The 7,163-nt window shown below is 42.9% G+C and overlaps 1 pseudogene across 1 annotated transcript; it reads left to right on the forward strand.

Moving 5' to 3' along the window:
* The first annotated feature begins 957 nt into the window (after positions 1–957).
* LOC309821205 (UDP-N-acetylglucosamine--peptide N-acetylglucosaminyltransferase 110 kDa subunit-like) lies at positions 958–4,098 on the forward strand (annotated as a pseudogene). The gene has a single exon. The product of its transcript is annotated as a UDP-N-acetylglucosamine--peptide N-acetylglucosaminyltransferase 110 kDa subunit-like (transcript).
* The last annotated feature ends 3,065 nt before the right edge of the window (positions 4,099–7,163 follow it).

Here is a 7,163-nt window from a genome sequence, read left to right on the forward strand (position 1 = left end):
CAATCTCCTTAGCCAGATTTCAAAAAAGCCTGTGGCCATTCCAATATGATCCAACATAGCGGAATATGATAGAAGGAAAATTGGCAAAGAAAGAGACGCTGGTCTTACCTGATGGAAGTTAAAATATCTCACTTTTGACAATTTTGCAAAAACCTATAATTCCATGAACTAATTTCTAGGGTTCTTCATAGGACCTAAAAAGGAACCCATAGAGTTGTGGAACAACAATAGAAGCTGCTGTGATGAGAAGCCCAGGCACCGCAACAAAGAGTAGCACCTGCTCGCCGCAACTAGAGAAAGTCTGCACGCAGCATTGAAGACCCAACGCAGCCAAAATAAAAATAAATAAATAAAGAGAAATAAATTTATTTTAAAAAAAGTAATACTCAGGTTTGAGGCATGAGAAGTATGATGAGGAGAAATTAGCTAATCCTTTCAGAACTTTAAAAATATCAAACTCAGTCTGTAAGATTTTAGCATTATATACAACATCGGTTACTTATTAGTGGTTTGGGAAGGCCAATTTAAAATTTTCTGAACTTACTGTATTGAAATTCACGGCCCTAATGTTTTCCACATTGACTGTATGAATGATGAAGTAAAGTCAATCATGTATTTCCTTTCCAACTGGACAGAAAACAGAATTTTAAAAAGTGTTTGGACTACTGACTTTTGATTTCTTCTAAGGCAAGTGTATAGGTAATTTTTATTCCCTGATTAGGAGAAAAATGATGGAAGAGGGCAGGGTTAAGAATGAAGATTTCAAGAGCGTGAGAGTTAGACGACCAACCAGAGTTCCTAAGGTTCGGTGCCTGTAACTGTCGCCGCTGCTTAAGCCTGCCAAAGCAGTGGTACGGCTGCTGCCCTCATATTTGCTACCTCTAGAAACATTCTTGCCAGTAGTGGCGGCAGCGGGACTCAATTAACCTCTTTTCTCACTCTCTGCAGAAGCTCCAGATGGCGTCTTCTGTGGGCAACGTGGCCGACAGCACAGAACCAACGAAACGTATGCTTTCCTTCCAAGGGTTAGCTGAGTTGGCACATCGAGAATATCAGGCAGGAGATTTTGAGGCAGCTGAGAGACACTGCATGCAGCTGTGGAGACGAGAGCCAGACAATACTGGAGTACTTTTATTACTTTCATCTCTACACTTCCAGTGTTGAAGGCTGGACAGATCTGCCCACTTTAGTACTCTGGCAATTAAACAGAACCCTCTTCTGGCAGAAGCCTATTCGAATTTGGGGAATGTGTACAAGGAAAGAGGGCAGTTGCAGGAAGCAATTGAGCATTACCGGCATGCATTGCATCTCAAACCAGATTTCATCGATGGTTATATTAACCTGGCAGCCGCTTTGGTAGCAGCAGGCGACATGGAAGGGGCAGTACAAGCTTACGTCTCTGCTCTTCAGTGCAATCCTGATTTGTACTGTGTTCGCAGTGACCTGGGGAACCTGCTCAGAGCCCTGGGTCGCTTGGAAGGAGCCAAGGCATGTTATTTGAAAGCAATGGAGACGCAACCGAACTTTGCAGTAGCTTGGAGTAATCGTGGCTGTGTTTTCAATGCACAAGGGGAGATTTGGCTTGCAATTCATCACTTTGAAAAGGCTGTCAACCTTGACCCCAATTTTCTGGATGCTTATATCAATTTAGGAAACGTCTTGCAAGAGGCACGGATTTTTGACAGAGCTGTGGCAGCTTACCTTTGTGCCCTAAGCTTGAACCCAAATCATGCAGTGGTACATGCCAACCTGGCTTGTGTATACTATGAGCAAGGCCTGATCGATCTGGCAATAGACACCTACAGGCGAGCTATTGAATTGCAACCACATTTCCCTGATGCTTACTGCAACCTAGCCAACGCTCTGGAAGAGAAGGGCAGTGTTGCCGAAGCAGAAGATTGTTATAATACAGCTCTGCGGCTGTGTCCCACCCATGCAGACTCTCTGAATAACCTAGCCAATATCAAAGGAGACCAGGGAAACATTGAAGAGGCAGTTCGCTTGTATTGTAAAGCATTAGAAGTCTTCCCAGAGTTTGCTGTTGCCCATTCAAATTTAGCAAGTGTATTGCAGCAGCAGGGAAAACTGCAGGAAGCTCTGATGCATTATAAGGAGGCTGTTCGAATCAGTCCTACCTTTGCTGATGCCTACTGTAACATGGGAAACACTCTAAAGGAGATGCAGGATGTTCAGGGAGCCTTGCAGTGTTATACTCGTGCCATTCAGATTAACCCTGCCCTTGCGGATGCCCACAGCAATCTGGCTTCCATTCACAAGTATTCAGGGAATATTCCAGAAGCAATTGCTTCTTATCGCACTGCTCTGAAGCTTGAACCTGATTTTCCTGACGCTTATTGTGATTTGGCTCATTGCCTGCAGATTGTCTGTGATTGGACAGACTATGATGAGCGAATGAAGAAGTTGGTCAGCATTGTGGCTGACCAGCTGGAGAAGAATAGGTTGCCTTCTGTGCAGCCTCATCATAGTATGCTCTATCCTCTTTCTCATGGCTTCAGGAAGGCTATTGCTGAGAGCCACGGGAACCTCTGCTTGGATGAGATCGGTGTCCTTCATAAACCACTGTACGAACATCCAAAAGACTTGAAGCTCAGTGATGGTCGACTGCGTGTAGGATACGTGAGTTCTGACTTTGGGAATCATCCTACTTCTCATCTTATGCAGTCTATTCCAGGCATGCACAATCCTGATAAATTTGAGGTATTCTGTTATGCCCTGAGCCCAGATGATGGCACAAACTTCCGAGCGAAGGTGATGGCAGAAGCCCATCATTTCATTGATCTTTCTCAGATTCCATGCAATGGGAAAGCAGCTGATCGCATCCATCAAGATGGTATACACATCCTTGTAAATATGAATGGTTATACCAGGGGTGCTCGAAATGAACTCTTTGCTCTCAGGCCAGCTCCTATTCAGGCAATGTGGCTGGGCTACCCTGGGACCAGTGGCGTGCTTTTCATGGATTATATCATCACTGATCAGGAAACTTCACCTGCTGAAGTTGCTGAGCAGTATTCTGAGAAACTGGCTTATATGCCCCATGCTTTCTTTATTGGTGATCATGCTAATATGTTCCCTCACCTGAAGAAGAAAGCAGTCATCGATTTTCAGTCCAATGGGCACATTTATGACAATCGGATTGTGCTGAATGGCATCGACCTCAAAGCATTTCTTGATAGTCTCCCAGATGTGCAGATTGTCAAGATGAAATGTCCTGATGGAGGAGACAACGCAGACAGCAGTAATACAGCTCTTAATATGCCTGTCATTCCTATGAATACTATTGCAGAGGCAGTTATTGAAATGATTAACAGAGGACAAATTCAGATAACAATTAATGGATTCAGTCTTAGCAATGGACTGGCAACTACCCAGATCAACATTAAGGCTGCCACTGGAGAGGAGGTTCCCCGTACCATTATTGTAACCACACGTTCTCAGTACGGGTTACCGGAAGATGCCATTGTGTACTGTAACTTTAATCAGTTATATAAACTTGACCCATCTACTTTGCAGATGTGGGCAAATATTCTGAAGCGTGTTCCCAATAGTGTACTGTGGCTGTTGCGTTTTCCAGCAGTAGGAGAACCTAATATTCAACAGTATGCACAAAAGATGGGCCTTCCCCAGAAGCGTATCATTTTTTCACCTGTTGCTCCTAAAGAGGAACATGTTCGGAGAGGCCAGCTGGCTGATGTCTGCTTGGACACTCCACTCTGTAATGGACACACCACAGGGATGGATGTCCTTTGGTCAGGGACACCCGTGGTGACTATGCCAGGAGAGACTCTTGCTTCCCGAGTTGCAGCTTCCCAGCTCACTTGTTTAGGCTGTCTTGAGCTTATTGCTCAAAATAGACAAGAATATGAAGACATAGCTGTGAAACTGGGAACTGATCTAGAATACCTGAAGAAACTTCGTGGCAAAGTCTGGAAGCAGAGAACATCTAGCCCTCTGTTCAACACCAAACAATACACAATGGACCTAGAGCGGCTCTATCTACAGATGTGGGAGCATTACGCAGCTGGCAACAAACCTGATCACATGATTAAGCCTGTTGAAGTCACTGAGTCGGCCTAAATAATGACTGTGTGCACAGGAGAATTACCCTGTACCTGAGCCTCAACCTTCTGGAGGGAAGGGAACTACTTTTTCCTTATCTGTACAATACCATGCTGCAGATGGGTGACAGACAATGATAAGAAATAGCACAGCCAGACTTGCTTCCTGCATGATCACGATAGGGAGAGACACAAGAGATGGGAAACTGCTGTTCCACAAGGAGTCTCCATAGAATTTTGCAGCAGCCAGATGTCTGGAAGGTCTGGAAGGTAAGTCTGGAAGGTCTGATCTCCCATGGTCTTCCATGGGATGGATGGTTAGTGTGGAAGGGAGATAGAGATTGCCCAGCCGTTTTGTGATTATCATGGATTGATTGAGTCTTCTGAATTAATATTTTTCTTTATATTTTGGGTATCGGAGCTTTTAAAAATGTTTGGTTTCAGGTATTTTTATTCATGTGAAGTGTATATGATTCTCTTGAGATAAGGTTTTAAGCTGAAATATTCCTTGTTTTAGTTTCTGAACTCTACAGATAAATGGGGACTTTGCTGGTGTAGTCTTTTTATAAACCACTTGAGCCTATGTCAGTCATTTTAGTTTCTGACATAATGTTTGGAACTATCAGTGCTTTGTTGGTTTATAGATGATGGCTTAAATTCTTTTCCTGGTCCGTTTCCTTCTTCCCTTCCCCCCACTTTAAAAATTCTCCTGTAACTTGGCTAACAAAAAACCAAGTCTGATTCAAAACCTCCCAGAGTGTTTCTCTTAACCGCATCATCTGGTGCCAAATGAAGATTCTTAGGAGTGATTATTAATTCTGAAGGGCACAGTTGTGGTACTGTCACTGATGATAACGATAATGGATTTTTGGCCTAGAGTTGTGACCTATTTCACCAGTGTTTTACCGTTGACTGCCCCTCTATGCTGCTTCCAAAAGTGATAGTGTGTGTTAAGATTTTTACGTTCACTTCTAAAGTTTGTTTTTTTTTTTAGTGAGTCCTGTTCTTCCTTTTTCTTTCAGCAGAAATGAAATCCCAGGTAAGTATAAGTATTCAAATATTTGATCAGTAAGTCACAGTTATCTCCAGTACATTAAATAACTTTCATCAAAAAACATGTTATAGGTAAAAAGCTCTGAAGGACCAGCTATGTATATGATAATTATGTTTCAGACTTTCTAGGGTATTATATATAATAACTTGTCTTCTGGACGTGGTCTTGAAGTCTTTATGGATCCAGCCTCAGTAGTAGTGAACTGCACTGCTACTTGCTTTGGAGTACAAATTAGACTTTAGCCCTCCTGGAGGTTGAGTTTTTGGTATTGAAAACCATAGGAATGAAATTATTGTATTTCAACAAAGGATCGAGGGCTTGAGGCTTAAACAAGGCAACATAGGTGTGGGAAGCAGTCAGCCTTGAGGGCAGGTAAGGACATGCCAGGCATGCGGCCGCTGCTCGAAGGGACTGTCCCTACTTGTTCCCCTCCTTGTTCCATTCCATGGGAGATAAATCACCAGGGCCCAGAGATCAGAAAGAATGTAAAATGAGACAAGCAAAGCTGTCTCCCCCCTGCACATGCAGGTTATTTTTGATGCTTCTGGGTTTATGGGTTTCCTCCTAGGGAAGTTAACCTTGAGCCGAGACAGTCTGTAGGTAATGTAAACCACCATCTGGCAGCCTTCCGATTTCTAGTCTAGATAATCTGCAACTGTAGCGCAATAAAATTTGCCTTGCAACCATCAGTTGTCTTGGTCCTTCTGACCCCATCCGTCGGTGCTACTTCAGTTCCTTACCCCTTCCCTTCTGACCCTGGGCGCTGAGATCCTCTTTCTCCGGCTGGTCCGCGGCAAGTGGCACTCGAACAGGGACCTGAAGCGTGAAGGCAATTAAAAGAAAAAGAAAGTGCAGGTAAGAGAATGCTTATGCAAAATATGTGTGGCCACCAGTAAAAGTGAAACTAATAGAGACATAAGGCAATAGTCAGTAAAATAAGATGGAGCAAAAGGGCTCAAAGGTGTATGAATTATTTGCTCAGGTTTTGCTTTTGATGCTTAAAGCTCGGGGTAATAAAGTTTCTACCTCACGGTTGACTGAATTTTTACAGCATATCCATGGTGTATCTCCCTGGTTTCCTGATGGCGGCTCTGTTGACATAGAAATCTGGCAGAAAGCTGGAGAAGATTTAAAAAATTATTATGAGTCTCGAGGGCCTACTCATACTCCTGTTGTTACATATAGTTTGTGGAATCTGATAAAAATATGTTTAGATGCTTCTCATGATAGTGTTGATTTGAATGTAAAGTCAGAAAAACATAAGCCTCTGACAGAAGGAGAGACTGTATTATCAGCTACTGTGTCGCCACTTCCTAAACCGAAAGAGCTAATTAATTTAAATAGTTTAGATGAAGAGGAACATTTTGACTTAACAGATGAGGCTTGTAAACATAAAAGAGAGAACTATCCTGAGGATGATTTTCTAATGGCTGTGATAGATAAGTCAGTGAACAAGCTGCAGGTTAATAAGGACTGTCTTCCTCAAAAATCTACATCTGTAAAAATGCTCAGTCCCTTGCAGCGCGCTGTACAAGGAGCAATAAAACGAGAAGATCCTATTTTCTGTTGTCCCGTCATAGAAAGACCTGGTCCTAATAATCCTCAACAAGCTACTAGGGAGCATCAGGCTCTCCCTTTGAAAGTTTTGAAAGATTGAAAATCTGCCTGTGCTCAATATGGGCCCACTGCTCCTTTTACTGCTGCTATGGTTGACAGGAGAAGCTCTTCCCCCCGCTGATTGGAAGTCTATTGCACGAGCTTGTTTAAATGGTGGAGATTATTTAATATGGAAGTTTGATTTTTATGAACGAGCTGCTGAACAAGCAGAAAAGAATGCTGCCCATAATATTCCAGTTGATTATCATATGCTGATTGGGGAAGGACAGTATCTTTCTTTACAAGATCAATTAACTTATCCCTTTGTTGCTTATCCTCAAATAAATCATTTGGCATTACAAGCCTGGAGGAAATGTCCTTCTACACACAAAACTGAGGATCTTTCAACAATTAGACAGGGACCTGATGAAGCA

This window comes from Grampus griseus (assembly GCF_964374135.1).
Source record: "Grampus griseus genome assembly, chromosome: 3".
Classification (NCBI taxonomy): Eukaryota; Metazoa; Chordata; class Mammalia; order Artiodactyla; family Delphinidae; genus Grampus; species Grampus griseus.